This window comes from Camelus ferus, chromosome 35 (assembly GCF_009834535.1).
Source record: "Camelus ferus isolate YT-003-E chromosome 35, BCGSAC_Cfer_1.0, whole genome shotgun sequence".
Lineage (NCBI taxonomy): Eukaryota > Metazoa > Chordata > Mammalia > Artiodactyla > Camelidae > Camelus > Camelus ferus.
This window is the reverse complement of record NC_045730.1, coordinates 3,007,349-3,028,167: the sequence shown is the minus strand read 5'-3', so window position 1 is coordinate 3,028,167 and position 20,819 is coordinate 3,007,349. Positions and strand designations below refer to the sequence as shown.

The 20,819-nt window shown below is 55.6% G+C and overlaps 3 long non-coding RNA genes across 6 annotated transcripts; 1 reads left to right on the top strand and 2 right to left on the bottom strand.

Annotated features, from left to right (window-relative positions):
* Positions 1 to 1,927: 1,927 nt before the first annotated feature.
* On the bottom strand, positions 1,928 to 6,547 carry LOC116661460. 2 transcript variants are annotated; one of them, XR_004317327.1, is made up of 4 exons: positions 6,382 to 6,547; positions 5,935 to 6,105; positions 5,618 to 5,701; positions 1,928 to 2,438 (listed from the first exon to the last, which is right to left on the bottom strand). It is a non-coding gene; the product is annotated as an uncharacterized LOC116661460 (long non-coding RNA). The 2 variants fall into 2 exon arrangements; XR_004317326.1 differs by lacking the exon at positions 6,382 to 6,547 and adding an exon at positions 6,225 to 6,348.
* A 3,956-nt stretch (positions 6,548 to 10,503) lies between these two features.
* On the top strand, positions 10,504 to 19,124 carry LOC116661457. 3 transcript variants are annotated; one of them, XR_004317321.1, is made up of 3 exons: positions 10,504 to 10,966; positions 15,473 to 15,662; positions 17,649 to 19,124. It is a non-coding gene; the product is annotated as an uncharacterized LOC116661457 (long non-coding RNA). The 3 variants fall into 3 exon arrangements; XR_004317323.1 differs by lacking the exon at positions 10,504 to 10,966 and adding an exon at positions 12,502 to 12,669; XR_004317322.1 differs by lacking the exon at positions 10,504 to 10,966 and adding an exon at positions 15,111 to 15,240.
* On the bottom strand, positions 14,527 to 15,455 carry LOC116661459. Its single transcript, XR_004317325.1, has 2 exons — positions 15,378 to 15,455; positions 14,527 to 15,183 (listed from the first exon to the last, which is right to left on the bottom strand). It is a non-coding gene; the product is annotated as an uncharacterized LOC116661459 (long non-coding RNA).
* Positions 19,125 to 20,819: the final 1,695 nt, after the last annotated feature.

Below are 20,819 nucleotides of genomic sequence, written 5' to 3'. Positions count from 1 at the left end.
ATACAATCCCTGTCAAAATATCTGTGACATTTTTTCACAGAACTAGAACAAATAATCCTAAAATTTATATTGAGCCACAAAAGACCTCAAATTGCCAAAGCAGTCTTGATAAAACAAAACAGAGCTGGAGCCATCACACTCCCTGACTTGAGATTATACTACAAAACTACAGTGATCAAAACAGCATGGTTTATGGTTTTTTTTTTTTTTTTAACTATTCAGCCATAGAAAAAGAATAAAATCATGCCATTTGCAGCACCATGGATGGACCTGGAGAACATCATACTAAGTGAAGTAAGCCAGAAAGAGAAAAAAAAATACCATATGATATCACATATATGTGGAATCTTAAAAAATGACACAAATGAACTTATTTATGAAACAGAAACAGACATACAGATATAGAAAATAAACTTATGGTTACCAAGGGAAAAAAAAAGGGTAGGAAGGGATAAGTTGGGAGTTTGAGATTTGCAGATACACACTACTATATATAAAATAGACAAACAATGATTTTCTACTGTCCAGCACAGGGAACTATATTCAATATCTTGTAGTGACCTATAATGAAAAAGAATATGAAAAGGAATATACATATGTACATGTAAGACTGAAACATTATGCTATACACAAGAAATGGGTACCACATTGTAAGCTAACTGTACTTTGATTGAAAAAAAAAGAGAAAAAACCCCCAACAAAACCCAGCATGGTACTGGCACAAAAAGAGATTCATAAATCAATGGAACAGAATAGAGCCCAGATGTAAACCCATGCACTTATGGTCAATTAATCTATGACAAAGGAGGCAAGAACGTACGATGGAGAAAAGACAGTCTCTTCAATAAGTGGTGCTGGGAGAACTGGACGGCTACACGTAAAAGACTGAGATTAGAACATTCTCTAACACCTTATACAAAAATAAACTCAAAATGGGTTAAAGGCCTAAATGTAAAGACCTGAAACCGCAAAACTCCTAGGAGAGAACCTGAGTAGAACACTCTTTGACATAAGCTGTAGCAACAAGTTTTTGGATTTTTCAACTAAGGCAAAAGAAACAAAAGCAAAAATAAACAAGTGGGACCTAACTAAATGTAAAATCGTTTGCACAGCAAAGGAAACCCTCAACAAAGCAAAAGACAAACTATTGAATGGGAGAAAATATTTGCAAATCATATGATCGATAAGGGGTTAACATCCACAATATACAAACAGCGCATATAACTCAATGTCAAAATAACAACCTGATTGAAAAATGGGCAGAGTCCTAAATAGACATTTTTCCAAAGAAGATGTATGGATGGCCAACAGGCTCATGAAAAGATGCTCAACATCACAAATCATCAGAGAAATGCATATCAAAGCCACAATGAACTATCACCTCACACCCTTCAGAATAGCTATCTTCCAAAAGTCTACAAACAATTGTTGGCGAGGAGAGGAGAAAAGGGAACCCTCCTACACTGTTGGTGGGAATGTAAATTGGTGCGGCCACTATGGAGGACAGTATGGAGGTTCCTCAACAAACTGAAAATAGAACTACCATGTGATCCAGCAGTTCCACTCCTGGGCACGTAACTGAAGAAAATGAGAACACTAATTCAAGAAGATACATTCACCCCAATGTTCACAGCAGCACTATTTACAACAGCCATGACATGGAAGTGACCTAAGTGTCCATCGACAGATGACTCGATAAAGATGATGTGGTGTTTGTGTGTGTATATATATATGTGTATATGTGTGTGTGTATATATATATATATATATATATATATATATGCAATGGAATACTACTCAGCCATAAAAAATAATGAAATGTTGCCATTTGCAACAACATGGATGGACCTAGGTAGTTATGCTTAGTAAAACAAGTCAGAGAAAGACAGCTACTCTGTTATCACTTATACGTAGAATCTGAAAAATAAATGAATGTATGTAACAAAACAGAAACAGACTCTGAGATACAGAGAACAAAGCAGTGGTTCCCAGTGGGGAGGGGGGAGAGGGGAGGGGCAAGATAGGGGTAGAGGATTAAGAGGTAGAAACTACCACATCTAGAATAAACAAGCGACAGGGATGTGTTGTACAGCACAGGGAATACAGACATTATTTGATAACTAACTATAAGTGGAGCGTAGTCTATAAACATGTTGACACACTATGTTGTACAGCTGAGACTAATATAATACTACAGGTCAACTATACCTCAATAAGAGCATAATATGAAGGCCTTCAAGGCAACGAGAAACCCCGCTGGTGTATCAGCCAGGGTTCTCCAACAGGACATGCAGAGATTCAGGAGATTGATGCTGAGCCGGCTCATGTGATGACGGAGGCTGAGATGTCCCTGCATCTGCCGTCTGCAAGCCGGGACCCAGCAGAGCCGGGGTGCGGTTCAGTCCGAGTCCGAAGTCTGAGAACCGGGAGCTCTGTGGTCTGGGGGCAGGAGCAGGTGGACATTCCAGCTCAGCAGAGAGAGCGACTTCCCCCTTCCACCACCTTTTTGTCCCCTTTGGCCACAAAGGATGAGCCGAGGCCCCTGCACCAGGGAGGGGTCTGCTCTCCTCCACCCCCTGATTCGAATGTGAACCTCTCCTAGAAACACCCTCACAGCCACAGGCAGAGACAGCACTTTGCCAGCTCCCTGGGCATCCCTCAGCCCCATCAGGCAGACACATTACATCAGCCGTCACCCAGGCTGAAGTAGCAAGAGAGAAGGGTCAGGGTTGGGCTCTGCGGTCGTCCTAATGGGTTCCAGGACTTCTCGCCCTTAGCAGACACTCAGGCTGGTCGAGGTGCAGGAGGAAGGAGTCAGGGAAGGATGTGATTCTTTCCACGTGAACGTGGTTGTGTTTTCATGACGGAACTATAGGAACACTCAGACTCTCAGAGGCAGAGGGTCCGGGTGGGGAGAGGAATCCATCTGTGGCTTTTTCAATACTCCTAGGAACGACTTTGCTGTATCCCACCTCAGACACGCCGGCACCAGCTAGACCCCCTTCCTCTGAGGCTGGGGTCCCAGGCCCACGTTTCCAAGCTTTAATCACCCCAGCCGGCTCCTTCTGCTGCCTCAGCAGGGAGACGGAAGAGTTCTCTTCTTGCCTTTTCAGTTACCTGCTTAGCAATTTATACTCTTGCAAGTATTTGCATGGAGTCTTCTCTGTTCAAGGCCCCGGCATGGGATGTTTTCTGTCTGAACCCTGCCCTGCACCTTTGCAGTTGGTGGCAGTGAGTGACTCCAACCTGGCTGGGAGGGGCCAGGGAGGGAAGGGAGATTGCGGGGAGCAAGCAGGGGCAGGAGGCAGAGAGAGGAGGGCGCTTGGAAGGCGGCTCTGAGTCACTTCTGCTGCCTGGGGCCAGGTGTGGTGGTGTGGGGGGTGGAGGGGTGGGGGCACTGCTGATGCTTGGAGAGCAGGGATCAGGAAAGCCCTCCTCTCTCAGGGCTTCAGTCCTGGGCTGCGGGTGGGGTGCTGCCTGCTTTCCAGGCCGTCCTGGCCAGTCAATGTCCCTGCAAACTGTCCAGCTCCCGACCCGGCTGCCTGGCACTCGACGACCTGCCCCTCAGCTGGCTCCCTGGCGCCTTTGGTGGCCTGGCTGGGACTGGGAGAGGGGGCTGTGGGGTCCGGCCTGGAGGAGACTGAATTCCCTCATGCCCAATTCGGAAGCCCCACTGCCTGGGTCCTGCCCCTAACTCTAGTCCTCAGGAATCCCTGTCCCTTCTGCAAATCAGCGCCTCCGTGGCCTGCCCGGACTTGTCCTCCAGGCAGCTCCAGCCGGTTCCACCGGGAGTGGCTATGTGGGCACAGGCTGGGCCCGAGGGAGGTCTGGAAGCGGCCGGAGAGGTGAGAGGGCCTCGTGGGAGAGAGGCCGGCACGGAGGCCCCTCGTGATGCGCTGATTTGTGGTCCCCCAAATTCAGATGCTGAAGCGCTCACCCCCAGCACCTCTGAATGTGACCGTATTTGGGGACAGGGTCTTGACAGAGGTGATAAGTTGAAATGAGGCCCATAATCCAGTCTGCCTGGTGGCTCTCTAAGAAGAGGGACACGGACGCCAGGAGTGTGCGCCCAGCAGGACCGCTGAGGAGAACACCAGGCCTGCAGGCACCTGGCTCTTGGGCTCCCAGCCTCCACGTGAGGACGCGGTGGGCGGCTGCGGCGCAAGCCCCCAGCGCGGTGTTCTGTGGGGGCGGCGGGCGCGAACCAAAGCCGTCCCCGCATCTCCTCCAGCGGATCTGAGTCTTCCACTGCTCTGGCCTCCCTCCTGGTGGAGGCCGAGACCCAGGCCCACGAACTCAGCCGCTTAATATAGCCCAGAGGTGCTCTCGGGCGGGTCGGGGGGTCAGAAGTCTAGAACCAAAGCTCTGGTAAGGCTGGTTCTTTCTGGACGTGTTGGGGCGGGTGGGGACCTGTTTCCTCACCTGCTTCTTGAGTTACTTCAAGTCTAGGGCCGGGCTCCAGGCATCGTTCCCTGGACGTAGGTGGCCTGGCCAGCCTGGGCTTGCCCGGCGTGAGAGGCCGCGCAGGGCAGGGCGCGTTTCTAAGTGGCTCTCCGGCCCCTGTCAGCCCTGGGAGCATGCAGGAGTTTCCCGAGCTCGGAGCCTTGGCATCCTTATCTGGAAAACGGGAACCGTGGTGCCTCCCTCGCTGCGCTGTCTCGGGAACTAATGGGAAAGCTCTCTTTTTGCAGGGAAAGAGCTCAGCAGAGAGCTCAGCGCTGACTTAGTGCTCGGAGAAAGCTGGTCGTCACGATGTTCAGAGTCTCTGGTGTTTTGGTCCTTTCAGCCCTGCAGTGTCTGGGGAGCCGACCGGGCCCCGCTGTGTGTGTGTGTGTATGTGTGCGCGCACGTGCGTGTGCGTGTGTGTGTATGCGTGGTGGGGGGGGTGCTATGAGGCTGACGGGACTGGGGCAGGTGGTACTGCTGACGCTCAGTGCAGTCCTGATTTCCTCCAAGGGACCCTCACGGACCCCTGCCCCAAACGTGGGCTTTGAAGAACCTTCCTTCCCTCCCCCTGTTCCAGGCACTCGGATAGGACATGGTGTGACGCTGACTTCATCCCTCCACCCCGACACCCGGCCCGCCCTCTGAGTTGACACCCACGGTTAACCACCGTGGGACTGTGCGCGGGCCGGACGCCACCCCGAGGGGAGGCAGAGCCCCTCGTCCCTGGAGGGTGCCTGTGTGTTCTCGCCTGCGGGGTGCTGGGAGGTGCGTGTGTGTATGTGTGTGTGTGTGTGTGATTGTGGGGTGTGAGGGGTTGTGTGTGATGTGGGTAAGTGTGACTGCATTAGAGTAAGTGCAGGAGTCTGTGTGAGCAGCGGGGCAGGCCGGGCGGGGCCGACCCCCCCAACACCAGCAGACGCAGCCCCGGGGTGGGAGGTAGGGGCCGAGGGCGCAGAGCTCACAGGGGCTGTAGTCGGAGGGTGAACTTGTCTTCTCCCCAGGGTTGGGGAACTGACCCCAGTCTCCAGAGACCGAATGTCATTTCAGGCTTGGCTGTCCCACTGCCTCCGGGGGGCCCTGGTTCTGGGTTTGGGATGGATGACTGGAGGCTGGGGCTTTCTGGGGAGCGGACGTGGCCGATGAAGGAGCAAAGGCAATGGGGTCGGACTCACCTGGTCCATGTGGCCTTGGTAAAGTCAGGCAGCCCCCGGAGTCTCCGTTCCTGACCTGGAAAATGGGCTGTGGTCCCCGAGCCCCTGGGTGGAGGAGAGGAGTTGGTGAGCTGACTTAGGTGGGCTCCACTAATGTGAGCAGGGGCTCAGCACGGTGCTAGGTGCATGCCTGGCGCTCACAGACATCAGCCGCCTGGCTCCCGGGTACCTGGCTTGGCAGGGCACCTGCAGCCCTGCTCCTCCCACTCCTCCCCGCCGCCCCCCTGCAATCTGTGTGGAAGAGGCCTCGAGAAAGTCCTGCCAAAAAGCTCACTTACCAGGGTGGAGGGTGGTCCCCGCCAGGTTCCTGTTTGCCTGAACCAAAGCCGCAAGCCCTTCAAAGGAACCTCGCAAACCCGGATGGAACAGTTTGTTTTCTTCTCACACAGGAGGCAGGAAAGTTTGCTAAGTCAGGCTCCATTAAACCCTCAAAAGGCCCTTTGTTCCAGCTAAGACGAGGGAAAAATTACAGAACGGGGAGAGAGTGTGTGCTTGTTTCTGTTCTTTGCGTGTCTAGGTAAAACAGCCACACCTGGCCCCCTCCCCGCCCCTCCCACCCCCCACTGACTCCTCTGCCGATCAGCTCTCCTGTTTGTCTCAGGACCACCCAGCCAGCAGCGACTTCCAAGGGCTCTGAGTCCAGTTGGATTTTCATTTTCCGAATAACGACTTGTACTACTTATGAAATCACAGAGCTCTGTGGTACTCGCAAGTGTTTATATTACCGGCAGTGATGCAGCCGAGGCTCCTGCCTAAGTTAACTGGCTAGTCCCTGGCTGAGCTGGGGCTGGAACCAGGCCCCTCGGTATTCGGCCTGGGCTCAGCCTGCGGTCCTGCGTGGTCACTCCTGGCGCTGACGTGGACAAGTCCGCTTGTTCCTGACCCCTTTGTCTATAGTAAAGAGAGAGCTATGTTAAGATTTGTTTGTCCTTATGAAATCACAGAGCCCTCCTGGCAGGTCACTGTGTGCCCGGCACCGCCGGCAGTTGTGCAGTGTGCAACCTGTGAGATGGAACGGGGTGGCCCCACTCCCAGGGTTAATCTGATAGTGTTCATCCATCCCTCCGGCACATGGAACGATGCCCTTGGCGGGGAATGATGACTTTGATCCTGAGATTGGTGGTCCTAATGCACATAATCCAATAATCCAGCTGTGTGGAAAGAGGCCAGTGGGCACGGGCCTCTACTCCTGGACACCAAAGCTGTAGGAGGCCCCTGTACTCTTAGCTGGGCTGGGCTGGGTGGGCGTAGGTGTGTTGGCAGGGAAGCCGTCCTTAGGGGGCAGACAGACATTTGAGGGTGGGTACTCTGGTGGGGCAGAGTGCTCTGGCCCAGGTTTTGTCCCTAGGCAGCTAGAGAATGCGGAATGTCAGTAGTGTCTGTCTTGACTCAGAGGTGATAGCCCGAATTATGGCTCCCCTCCCGCTGGCTCCATTTCCTGATCTACTAAAACCAGGCAGAGCAGCGCCTGGCCCCCACTGCCCTTAAGGACGGACAGGCCAAAAGGGGCTGGGTTTTGTGAACTATCACCGGGGCGTGGCTTGGTGTCACAGCACGGTGCCTGGGCGTTTCTGGGGGACACGGGAGGAGGCATCTCGGCTGTGACCCATCTCCATGCTGGGTGCTCTGTAAGGGCACATTGCTCCTCTGTGCCACCAAGGAGATCACCTGCCATCACAACTCTTTTAGGGTGAGCTAACCCTGAGTTAGGACTTCTTTAAACAGCCTTGTTGAGGTGTAATTGACATTCAAGAGATTGCACCTGTTTAAAGTGGGCAACTTGATACGTTTTGACAAGTGAATAGACAATTGAAACCAGCCCCCAAAATAAGATCACGAACAGAGACATCACCCCCAAAAGTCTCCTCGCGCCTCTCCCCCCCCCGCCTCGAACCCAGGCAACCACTGCTGAGGTGGTAAGGTGTGCCGTGACCTCAGGGATCTTAAATGCAGAGGAAGGAGGCTGAGGGGAGGTCAGGAAAGGCTTCATGGTGGAGGCAGCACTTGAGGGAGTGGAGCACGGTGAGGGGAAAGTGCTTACCCTTAATGGACTTTGGCAAAGGTCAAAGGTAAGCGGGCTGCCAGGGCTGGGGAGGCAGAGAGCCAGGTGGAAGGGGTCTGGCTGACCTCACTGGGAGTTCGGCCCCTGCCGCGCTGCTGTGTGATCTTGGGCGAGTTCCCTGGCCTCGCAAGCCTCAGTTTTCCTATTTGTGAGATGGGAATATTGATCGTACCCCTAGGTTTGTTGTGAAAACTAAGTAAGTTTGCTTAATGTCGAGTGCCCGGCGTGTGGTGGACCATCAGGATATGGTATCTGCTGTGCCTGTGCTGGATTTGTGACGCACGACACTGTCAGAAACACGCACTCTCACCCTACTGTCTACGCCTCCCTGACTGGGGGCCGGTGTGGGGCCAAGAAGTGAAGAACCTGCTGTGCCAAGAGTGATGTCTTCAGTACAGACTATGCCTGCTGCCCTCCCACCTAGAGTATCACCTCCCCTCTCTCAAACCCGTCAATCAAGGACTCACTCAGGCCTCACCACCCCCAGGAAGCCTTCCCTTATTACTCTACTCTAGGACTCTAAATGCTGAGGTGTTCTCTCCTCTCTGGACTCTAAAAACGATTTTAGCTGCAACCACACCGTCTGACGTGAGAGTGTAGCATCCGGCACTGTTTTCTGTTCTGCATATTCTGAGAACAAGTTTCTTGAGGGCAGATGTTCTGTCTCCCGCTTCTTTGTGCCCTTAGCCACATCCTTAGGACAGAATTAAATAAGGACTGGAGATCATCAAGTAGGTGAGAATCTCTCCAGACACTGCAGAAAGTACCAAGACCAGTCCTCATGGCCGTCACACACGGAGAGTACTTTGAATGACAGAGATCAGTGTGAGGACAAGCCTGAGTGAGCTCGGGCCACTGGCACAGAACACCATGGGTGGGTGGCTTCTAAACAGCCAGGCACAGCTTTCTTCCAGCTCTGGAGGCTGGGCATCCAAGATCAAGGTGCCAGCAGGCTTGGTGTCTGGTGAGGACGGACTGCCTGGGTCATAGACGCTGTGTCCTCATCGGGGAAGGGGCAGGGAATTCTCTGGGGTCCCTTTTATAAGGACACTGACCCAATCGTAAGTCTCGACCCTCTTGACCTCATCACCTCTCGAAGGCCCCACCTCCTGGCACCATCACACTGGGGGTGGGTAAAGATTTCGCATGGATTTGGGAGGGACACAGACACTCAGTCCGTAGCAGTCTGTGATGGTGACCGCACGAATGGTGGTCTCCCTAATGGCTGGAAGGTTTTTGTGTGTCCCCCAGGGATGCCCACACTTGCAGGGGCCTCAGCTCCCATAGCCTTGCAAACCAGACCCTCAGGCCGGTCAGCCCACTGACACTGTCTCCTGCCCAGGGCTCCGGGCAGACATGGGGCCGGGGCCGTCAGCCAGGGGGGGGCCCTTTGGCTCTGACAGGCTAGGCTCTGGGACAGAATCTCTGTGGCTTTTCATCAGCTGTCCGTTGCCGACATCTATTCAGCCTGGTATCCGAGGCTCCTTCCTGGGGGACTGTCCCCTCTGTCCCATAGGGACAGTCACGCCTGCTCCTTACGGCCGCCCGCGAAGGTGCAGGGAGGCCTCACCGACACCAGTGTTCTCCAGACCCATGCACGCCAGCCCTGCTCTCTGATGCTCTGCTCTTGGAGTGACTTGTCCCTGACACTTCCCGTCCATGCAGCAACCTCTGAGGAGCCCCAGGGCCCTCCCTGGGTTGCCATTTCTTGCGACTGAACTACAGGAAACCCCATCCCACAAAGGGCTTTGCAGGGAGGAGGGGAGATGGATCCGGAGCCAAATGGATGGGAGGTGGGCCAAACACTGGGCTGGGTGAGTGCTTGGTGGCCAGCGATGTCTGACCCACCTACTCATGCCCCAGCCCTCGGTAGGGGGCCTCCCAGCCGTTCCAGGAGGACGGTCCACCCTGGGCAGACCCCGGGCACTGCTGGCTGGAACAGACCTGTCCGGGGGTGCCCAGGTCACAACCCCATGTGCTCATTGGCTGTGTGGCCTCAGGCTAGTTACTCTACTTTGGCGAATCTCAGTTTTCTTACCTGTAAAATGGGTGTAAGGCCGACCTTTCAGATCGCTGTGAGGATGAAAGATGATTAAATGTGGGAAGTGCCTGAAACGCAGAAGGAGACACTTTTTACCTAACAGCTAATCTTATTCCATTAAATATCTCCGTCTCTCCAGTCAGCCCTCTGGGTCTAGTGGAAAGAGGTGGAGTTAGAATTCGGGCCTTTCCAGGGACGACACGTGGCTCCTCTGGACAGAGTGCATCTGCTTCACCTGGTCTGTCCTGAGGCCCCCGCGCCTTGAGTCTTGTATTCACATCTGGATCCGGCGGGATCTCATCACCGGGCCCCAGCAAGATGCTGGGTGCTACCATGGCCTCTCCCCCAATTCCCGGCCTCTGCTGCCCCTCTCCTCACCCTGAAGGCTGGGGATCTCCCATCAACCGAGGGACAAATGCCCTGTGGTCCCTGGTGAAGACCCTCAGTCACCTTCCAGGCTCAGGCTTTAGGGTGTCAGCCGAGCTGGCTGGGTGGACGTGGGGCCCACTGTCCGCCGGGCCACAGAGGAAAGCCCTGGCTGGGGGAGACTCTCAGAAGGGCAACCTTGCACAGGCCATGGCTGTAGGACCAAGGTGGGGTAAGCACTGATGGTCAGAATTCCCAGAGGAGCACATTTCATCCCAGTGGAGGGAGAACTTTCTGTCGGTCGTAAGGAAACCCCACAACCGAGGTGCGGGCTCCCTGGCAGCCCAGCCTTCTCTGCCCTCCCTGACTCAGCCGTGCTGGTAGTGGCTGTGGGTGTGTGTTTAGCTTATGACGCATCAGTGTGCTGTGCAATCACACTTGTGGTAGAAAAAGGAAGCTTTGTTTGTCCTCAGGTTCTGTTGAAGTAGATACATTTTGAGCCAACCAGCCACGGACTCCCACCCCCTGAGTTCTGCCCCAGATCTCGAGGCTCCGTGGACAACCCAGTTAAGCAGCGCTTCTCAAAAAGTGACACCGTGGCCCGACTCCGTGTCTGGGTGTGTCCCCGTTACAACAGCACGCCCGCACCGCGCTCTGGCACTGGTCCGCCAGCGCCGAGCGGGGCCGGCAGACAGCTACCGTCTTCCTTTGGCAGAAGAGGAGATGAATGCCTTGCTGGAGGTGGTGTCGCCACCCAGCAGCAGGCCTGGGGGACGGGGTGCCCGGTCTCCTGGGTCTTTGTACCAAGCCTCGTGGATCCCTGCAGCTCCAAACAGACCAGGTAACTGTGGGACGGGTCCTTCAGGTGCCGCTGGAGCGCAGATGTGCACGCTCAGGGCGTCCTCCCACGCTGCCAGGGGTGGTGGCAGAGGTTGGCACAGTTTTTAGGAGTGTAATCTGGCAACATGCATCAAAAGCTTCAAAGAAGCCCATGTGATTTGACCCATTAATTTCATCAAGGAGCTTGATTCTCACTGTGGGAAGAAGGGCTTTCTTCCATGGGCCTCCAGATTCTGCAGTCAATTCTGTTCAAGTCAGTTTCCACGTGTGTAATATTTAGAGGACACCCAACGAGGTGTGCCCTGTGAATGCAACAGAAACCAAAGCAGAGGGATCCTCCCCTGATGTGTTGTAACCTGGTGTTGGGGTGGCAGGAATGTCCTTCCTGGGCTGCGGCCATGCAGCTCTGGTCCCTGAAACCATGATTCTGATGATGGAGATGAGCCCAGAGAGACTCCTGGCTTCTCTCTGCCACGTGGGGACACGGCGGGTGAGAAGGTGGCCGTCCGCAGCCAGGCGGAGAGCTCCGGCCAGAAACCACACCCGGCCAGAACTTGACCTTGGACTTCCAGCCTCCAGGGCGGGGAGAAAGAAAACTTCTGTGGTGGAAGCCACTGGGTTTGCAGCATCTTGCTGTGAGCCAACTAAGTCAGTCTGTGATGCGCGGTCTCCGTGACGCGGAAGCCCCACCCCTCATCCGCTGTCACTGTCCGGCCAGGCCGCCCCCTTGCTCTCCTTGGACTCTCCCCACCCCACCTCTCCGGTCCTGAGGTTCTGGATTTGCTCTTGCCGCCGCTACTCCTTTAAGACGCCCTCTCCTCCTCCACGGGCGGCACAAGTCCCACCCCTCCCAGGTGTCCCCTGATCCTTGAGGCTCATGATGGGCTCTCCCTGCTGTAACCTGCCCCCGATGGTCATCACCGCACAGTTGATTACTCAGATTTCTACTGTGAAGTAAAATGCATATTTTACGGCAAGACAAGAAACATGTAAGCAGAGGAGATTGTTCCTGGCCTCTGGCCCCCTCTTCCCGCACTGTGCACTGTGTCTCTGCGCTGGGCATCCACCAGGCCTCCCGGGCCGGTGGGGACGCTGGCTCCACCATAAGCAGCCGCGCTCTCCCAGCACCAAGACAACTCCTTAAAAGACAGCATTCCTTCTTGACCTTGTAAGGCGTCACACAACCCACCGGGAGGACGGTTAGATCTGCGTTGTGTAAGCTGTCAATAACGCATTGTTGGATGTCCAGCCCTCTGTCTTAGAAACCTTACATAACTGGGTCTTGATTTCTAACGGGCGGAACAGCTCTCAGAGCTTTTTTTGGGGGGGGGGGCGGATTATAATCCTCAAATTTGGCTTGAATAAAAGTGTCCATTTCTTTCTTAGATTGACTGGTTAATTTTTCGTTGGCACCAGGAGATGATTTTCTGTCTGCAGACCCGGGACCACACGTTTCCCGAGGACAGGGACTTTGTTCTGTTCTCTGTGCTGACAGAGGGCGTTCTAGGTTCTAACCCATGAACAGAGTGAGGAACACACAGGGGTAGGTGTCTGTAGAAAGTCAGACAGAAACAGATGGGATTAGAGAAGAAGCGAAGAGTTAAGAGGGATTTCCAAACAACTGACATGTTCTTCTCCTTTGTGTCCGAGACACAGGACGTCCAAGAAACACTTCCCTCTGGGGCAGCGCCTGCAAAAGCAGAGGTGAGAGGTCCCGGCCTAGCTCTTGCTGTTTCTGGCCTCACTCCCGTCCTGCAGCCTGGAGGGAAAGGCCAGTCTAGGGCTTTCATGCCACAGGAAGGAAAAAAAAAACCAACAAAAACCCAGCTGCAATAAGGCTTTGTCCTGAGAGCAAGTTCTTAAACAACTAGCAAATAGAGATGAAAAATGCGAGGATGGCACAGAGGCTGGTTGTATTTGGAAGGACGCAGATGCACCAGGGAAAGACAGGGGAGAGAGTCCACAGTGAGGACGGAAGATGCAGAGACAGAGAGAGGTGACAGAGGGAAGGTTTTGAGTCGAAGTGAGGGTGACAGCAAGGGAGAGGAGAGACGGAGGAGACGGGCAGGACAGGTCTGGGAAAGGGGAGAAGGGAAAGAAAGCGATGAGATTTGCAGAGTGAGCTGAAGGACGACAACTAGAAAACAGACAGCACAGGAGGTCTGGCGGAGAGAAGCCCGCACGTCGGGGAAGACGGGGGAACCGAGGGAGGCTGGGGGCTGAGGTTGGATCCAAAAACAGGGGCCAGGGTTGGCATCACATCTTTTCTTGGCATTTATGGAGAGCCTGATTTAAGTGTTTGCAACTCTTGGACACAGGCCTCAGGTGACCTGTGGGGCTGAGCGTCTCGGCAGCGGAGATGGCCTCCCCAGATCTGCGCTGATCTTGGTGAAAAGCAGACTCAGGCTTCTCTAGCGGGACCCTCTCCAAAGCCCGGGCCTTGTGCGCGTGCACAGTTTGTGAGTGCGGTCGGTCACGGCGTCCTCTCTGATTTGGGACGTTTGCACTCCCTGCAAGTACACGTGAGTCACCCACAGATGTCCTGGTAGAGACACGGCTTCGGGATTCCTCTACCACCCCTGGCATTGTGACGAGGAGGCAGTGCTAGGGTCTCACCGCCACGGGCAGGCATCTGGAGGTGCCAGGGCCTAGAAGGATGGGGGGGCAGTAGAGAAACGAGGTTTGAAATTTATAGAGCCGGAAGCTGGGCTGGGGGAAGCCTCCTCTCAAGGCCTCAGCCACTCTCAGGTCCTCTGCTCTCCTCTGAGATGCACGTGATGACGTAGCGTGTGAACTCATGAAACACCTCATATTGCTGGGTGACACAGGAGCTCCAGTCCTGGAGGTGTTTTAGATCTGCTGCCCACCTGTTGGCGCTGCTAGCTACCCGAAGGCAGCCGCTTCTCATCTCCAGGGAACAGCATTGTGCCTGGCGTGGAGCAGACATTCGACAAGTAACTGTCAGATTCACACATGAATGAATAGAACACAGTGAAGGGAACACATCTGGGCGTCGGTTCTCCCGACATATCCGTGTGGCTTTGTCTGCACAACAGCAAAGGAGCCATGGCAATGAAGACGTGGTCCCAGACGAGGGAATTGCCCTTTCTCCTACCTGTCACCCCCCCTTCCAGCAGGGCGTGGCAGGTTAGAACTGAGAATGTTGGCAGGACCAGATTCCAGCGTCCAGTTTCACCCCCCTTGTTGAAGGTGCTATGTTCTAGGGTAAAGAGATCTTGTTTTCAGCCAGTTCTTTGGAGTTTCCTGACGTCCCCGCGGTTTTTTAACCAGAGGTCTTGCTTGTTGCAAAACCCCTTTGCCTGTTTTTGTTCCCGTTCAGCGGAAACCTCTCTTTGGCTCCAGAACTAAAGTTTCCTCACAGGTTTTGGGTTACAGAGTCTTCTCCATCCCTGGAGTCTCTCTGTGGGGAACACAGAGTTGGGTATTATTTTTTGAAGTTGTGACTATGCAGAATCTGAGACTTGGATAAAGCCACCAGGACGCTGCATCCAAGAGCTGAAAATTTGCTTTTAAAATTACGTAGAGGACTTTGGACCCAGATTTTTATTTGGATAGCCTGATTCTTGGAAATGCAGCTGATGTCTCTTGGGATGTATTAAAGCAGCTTTTGTGAATAACTTCAGACACTGACTTCCCAACACCCAGTGCCAAGTCTGCAACAGGGGGTTCGTGGCCTCTACAGACCTCCCCTCAGCCAGGCAGTGCTCCCCCCAGGCTACGATTTCTCTGGTTTTGCCTCCTCTGTAGGCCTCTCAAAATCTATGTTATTACAACCTTCTTTCTCACCTCTGATCGAAGCCTTCTCTGTGGAAGGCCAAGACCATTTTTTTGTGGCCAGTTCTTGGAAAGGAAGAGCCTCTCTTTACCAGCTCCTGCCCAACCTCGCTTCCTGGACTGAAAGGCCTAGTCCAGGCCCCCTGCAGTAATTTCCCTCCTTCGGGGATGATGATGGCGCAGGGAGAGGGGTCCGTGAGGGATTGTTTATGATCTCAGCTCAGGCTGATCACACTTTCCGGGCTGTTAGCACTCTTTCCCACGCAGATCTGTCATCCTGGCTGAGCCGGCCCCGGAGAGGTTCTGGGCTTCAGGCCCGGCCGGGACCTCCCCTGTGGGGGTCACTCGGGGTCTGTGTCATCTCCAGGACACGGGGATTGATACCTTTAGATTTGCCTTCTCCCACGTCACCAGCAGTGCTTCCTGGAGAAAGAAGCAACCAAAAGAAAAAAGAAAGAAAGAAAGAAAATAATACGGCAGGTGGTGTCAATGGACCCTGCTTTGTCTCCAGTGAGGGGAACGGGGGTCTGAGAGGAAACAGTCTGGGGACAGGGCTGCTCGCCTGTGGGTCTGGGCCTCTGCAGGCAGGACCCCACGCCGCGGGGGCAAGTACTTACCGTGCTCACCAGGGTCTGGGGTTGCACGGGATCCGCTTCCAGGGCGAGGGAGGGGGTGGTCTCTCCACTGAAGTTCAGCTCCTCCGGGTCTGCAGGGCGGCACCAGGTGACTGGCCGAGACAGCCTGGGACCCCCGACATCAGCCTCCAGAAGCTTCTCCTCCTTCTGTACTGAGTACCTGGATCCTTCTCCTCCCTGGAAATCCTGAGGCCACTGGAAGGAACAGAAGACTCGAGAAGGTGTTTGGGCGACCGTGTGAGATTCCTCCATGGATTGCCCCCATAGGTACTGTCTCTCCTGGGCATGGAAACCCTGGCATTCTTTCCAGCTTTATGACAGACCACCACCCAGGACCACTCCCTCATATTTGCCTTCCCCTCACTTGGAGGAAGAGTCCCCCTCCCCAGCACCTGGCACCAAGCCGGAGGGCGGAGGGTGGGGTGGGGGGCCCTTCAACCACTGGCTGCTGGCCTAGTCCCTTCCCTTCTCTGGGAGGGTGGGTCCAGGGTCTCTCTGAGAACCTGGTTGCTATAGAAACAGCCACCCAGAAAGCAGGATGGTGGGGAGGTCTGCAGGTGGGTTGGGCCCAGACGTTTCACAGAGATAATTTTTTTCTTTGCTTTTTTGGTGGAGAAACATACCTCACAGTTCCCATTCATATTTATCCTGGGGCAGTCTCCACCCTGCACGTGAGTTTTAGTTTTAAATTTCTCCAGTGGAACAACGGAGTCATTTTTAGCCGGCTGGTTCAGGGAGACTTTGAACGGCCCCTGGAATCCGTGAGGAGTCAGCGGGGCTGAGCTGTGTTTGATTTAAAATTGGAAACACAGGAGGCAGAAGAGTGGCTTTATATAGCCTGGGAGGTCCAGGAGCCTGGCACTGATTGATGGCAGGCGAGATTTATAAATTCCTTCCCCGGGGATGGAATGTCCTTCTGAGCTGCAGTCAGACAGCACCTTTTTCGGGGATGAAGGGAGGTGGTTTGAGTCCAGTTATTTGACGACTGAAAGGGAAAGGGAATGGGGTGAGGGGGCCGCCCCGAGTCTGTGCTGGGGGACATGGCTGATCCGCAGGCCTGGGGCCCTCCCTGACGTCCCCAGGGCCCCGCTCCGGTCAAGGAGTATTTGGTGCCTCCTTTCTGGTGCTCCAGCCCCCGTCCCCCTGCTCTACTCGTCAAGGCCAGGGACCGACCTGGCAACCACAGGGACTGCATTTTGCCAACAAAACGTCCATCTAGGTGTCTGGGGACAGGACAGGTCCTGGCGCTGTGGGGAGGGAGATGGGGAAGGAAGATGGAGAGGAGGTGGGAGGAGGCTGAAGGCAGACGCCATGTGCCCCAGGGGCCCGAGTCCTGCGTCCAGCGTGTGCCTGCAGGGGACACACTGAGTCCAAGGCGCCCAGGCCTGGCACGGAGGTGGGCACTGCGAGGGGCCCCACGGCTGTCGGCCACCGGGAGGGACATGCACCACTGCATTGTGGACCCACCCTGGCCCAGGCCAGGGACCCCCCCTAGAATCAGACAGCACTGCCCAGCTGCATGCCCCTGCAGCCTGCACCCCTGTCCTGAACCCGGCAGGTCAGGAGAGGGGCTGAGTCATGTGGCCAAGCTGGCGGAGGACCTGGATTAAATGAGAAAGGACAGTGGAAAATGTTTTTTTAAAAACTGTGTTCAGGAAAGTAAAGCCAGGGCGGGGGGAGGGGGCGTATTCAGCTCTGCGGCCCCTTGAAGTGCCTACAGGGCCCACCCGTGGGCAGACAGGAGGCTGGGCGTCGCTCACCTGCGGTACCGGTTCCCAGGGGCCTGCTTCCCCCCGATGCTCAGCGTCATGAGAGGTGGGAGCTGCGGGCAGTGGAGAAACTGTCACCTTGGTCCCAGCATGCCCGGACCCCCGTCGTGGCCCGGCTTCTGGGCATCACCGGAACACGCAAGGGACACCAGCGCGTTCCCTCTCTGGCTTCTCCCGTGTCCCCTTCCCAAGGCTTCTCCATGACAGCCACTAAAGCTCGTTAGACGCAGGCAAGGTGGTTCTGCGTGATGCTGGGGTGACAGGAAGATGTGCTTCACTGAGTGGCCAGGAGGCCAGGTGGAGGCACAGAGAGAGCCCTCATCCCTTCTGGCTGAGGTGCTGGCAGCCACACAGGTCTCCATGCTTCGAGGGCACTGGGAAAGGGGGGCGTTGAATGCCAGCTTCCCAGCCAGGTCCGCGCTGGCGACTAGGGAGGGAGACCTCGACCCCATCCCCGTCCTAACCTGTTTCATTCCCCCTGCAGCACTGAGGACATGTCCCATCAAAGACACTAAGACTGGAATCATCTTGTTCTGGGGAGTGATGTCACCGTTTCTTTCGGCAGGTGGGACGGGGATGCTCGTCAGAGCCCCCAAGGTGACCACGGGATTGGCTCTCTGCTCCCAGCACTGAGGGAGCCATGTCCGTGGCATCTGGATGCTCCGTCTGCTCTCACAGGCTTGTTCCCGGGTCTGCACCTGCAGGCGTCAGCCAGCCCCAACGGCGGACGCTGCGGGAGGATGAGCCCGAAGTGGCCGAGGCCGCAGGGCGCTGCAGTCAGAGCGTGAGCCTCGTCCTGCAGTGTGAAGGGGGCTCTCCAGCTGCACTGCCCGGGGCCAGTCCCGCCTCTTGGGTTGTTTCAAAGGGTGGAAATACATGTGCAAGCCTCACAGAGTGTTAGAGCTGGACGGGGGACAGCAGTGGGAGCTGTCATTTACTAAGCACCTACTGCATACCAGGCACACGGAGATGATTTCTGACGCTCACCAAGGCCCGAGCAGGCACCCTTATCACCAGGTCACCGGGAGGCCAAGGGGCTGTGGGAGGCGGAGAGTGTGGTCGGGGGCACAGACTTGCATTCAGTCGCAGCTCTGCCACTTGCCAGCGGCAGGACAGCAGGCAACTCCCTTAAACTCTCTGCGTCTCAGCTTCCTCATTTGTACGACGGGGAAGTTACGATGGTAGCCACCCTCTAGGGTGGTAGCGGGTTCTGTCCAAGCAGGTGCTCACAGCAGGACCTGGCACCCGGGAGGGGCTGCGAGAATGTCAGCTCTCCACGTGGGGGATGAGTGATTTGGGCCCAGGTCTTGGGGCAGCAATCACCTCCAGGTCAGAGATCCCGGGCTGTCCGGCCTCAAAGCCCAGGCTCTTCATCTGACAAAAGAGGAAGTCTGCACAGCGGGAGGGGTGTCAGGACAAAGGACTGGTCGAGATTCTGTGACCGCCCCAGGGCCAGCAGCCCTTTTGGATGAGCCCAGTGTAGTGTCCGCCCCATGAAACACTGCCTTTGGAACGAAAGTCACCTCTCACAAGTGAGCTCCTTTGACCTCTGGGTTCTCTGATGTGACGGCTGGCGGCCAGGGTGGAAGGCAGGAGCCACTGCCTCTTAACTGCTTCTGCCCCAGACTGTACCCTCCAGCCCTGACTCTCTTCAGACCGTAGAGCGCTTCCCAACAACCGGGTATGGATGGGGGAGAACCACGACCAGGGACCAGCGTGCAGGAGATCTGCATGGATTTCTAACCACCCTTTGCTACCAACCTTTCCATTTTATTTGAAATAAATATTCAAGATTAGCCTGCCCCAGACACCTCTCTTTTTGCCATGCCCGCCCATACAAGATTTCACCGCATTTCCATAAAGCACAGAAAGAGAGATTCCTGCCTCTTTTAGACCCTGGGCTTAACAAGGATCGTTTCAGGGGGAACCAGAAGAAAAGGAAACGGGATAGGAATGCAGGCGTTTTTTTTTTTCAGTCCCCTGAGGCTTCTTTCTTTGATTCAAATTTCCCTCCAAGAAGATGAACACAAACGAGTTACAGCCGACTCCCAGCTTCAAAGGGTGAATCACCGCAGTCTGGCAGAGGCAGACGGGAAGAAGCCAGCGTGTGTGGACGGGAAGCGGTGCCCAGCGGTCAGCCTCCATCCCCCACTTCTCTCCAGGGCTGGGATTCCCTGTCCGCCCGGATTCACGGCAGACAGAGGGTCTGGGGACCTTCTGGGGATGCTACTGGGGGTGGGAGCTCTCCGAGGTCACACTGTGCCTTCCCCGTGGACGGGTGGCCCATGTGGCTGGGACCGTCCTCCTGTCCCGACTGTGCACATCCCTGCACTTTCTTCTGCTCCTGAGGGACAGAGCACTCGGGGCTTGGGGGCGCAGTGTCATCCTGGGTGAGGAGAGGGTGGGGAGGTTGGCAGGAACGAGGGAGGAAAGTGAAGTGTGGAAGCTGGATCTGGTCTGCCGCCTGGAGAAGGGTCAGTGCCCGGAGGGGCTGAGGAGCAGAGGGAGGGTCCCACGAGAGCCAGAGGCAGGAGCCCGGGAGAAGCGTGGAGCCAGGATGCTCTGGCATCCGCCCCGGTCTCACTTGAAGACCAGCACGTGGACTAATTCCTGGCAGTGCACCTGTCCCTGTCTGCGTCCACCCCCCAGGTCATCTCGTCCACCTTCTGGTCGCTGTTTGGTCTCAGCAGCTCAAGTTCCTACTTGTGACTTTCCAGCCTTTAGTCTCCCAGAAACGCCCAGACACGCCTGAGTTTGCAGGGGGTGCACGGTTTGTGCTGTTGTTCATAGTCTGAGAAGCAACAACACTGGGGTGTGGTGATGAGACGCCCGCAGTGATGTTCCAGCTCGTCTGGGGACCGCGGTGAGCTGTGCACGTGGTCCTGACCAGCTCCTGCTGCCGCGTCTTGTTCCCCAAGGCCAGGAGGGCCTGGTGACACAGAGGCCTGTTGGCTCTGCCTTCCAGCGTGTATTGGTCACGGGCAAAACCACACTTTCTTAATCACCCTCGTTGCCGGGAAAGGGTCTTCTCCAATGACGGGGGAACCTTCTGTGGGAGCCAGGGGTCCTGGGCCGGCCCTTCTCACCTCCCTACCGAAGGCTGTTCCAGACTCCGTGGCTGACCCGACTCCCAGGGTGACTTTCGGTCTGTGTTGGTCTCGTGTGAATCGGAGATGCCTGCAGGCCTGTCCTGGGCTGGGCTGGAGCTGGAGTTCAGGGGGGACACCGTGGACTGGGGTCAGAGCTGTGCCCTGTGTAACTGAAATCTGATAAGTAACCAGGTCCGTCACCCTTCAGGATGTGGGGACGAGGGGCCGCCTCTCCCAGGGCTCGTGGGGCCGCAGGGCACCGCCTCCTGCTCGATCTTAAAAGTGCAGGAGACGTTCTCGTTTATGACCCGAGGCCTCACTCGCAGAATGAAGTCCACCGAGCGCGCGGGAGGCCGACTATTGGATTGTTTTGAGCGTTTCCTGGCTCTTCTTGGGTCCGCGTGTCCTCATGTCAGGTCCACTGCTCCCCACAGGCGGCTGCTTTCCGAGGTCGGCCCCCTGGGGGCCCCGCCTGCGTCCAGCCTTCCTTTGGGTCCTTGGCTGCACTGTCAGCGTCCTGAGGGCTTCCATCGTGCTTTCACGCTCCAGGCGACACGGGGACGCAG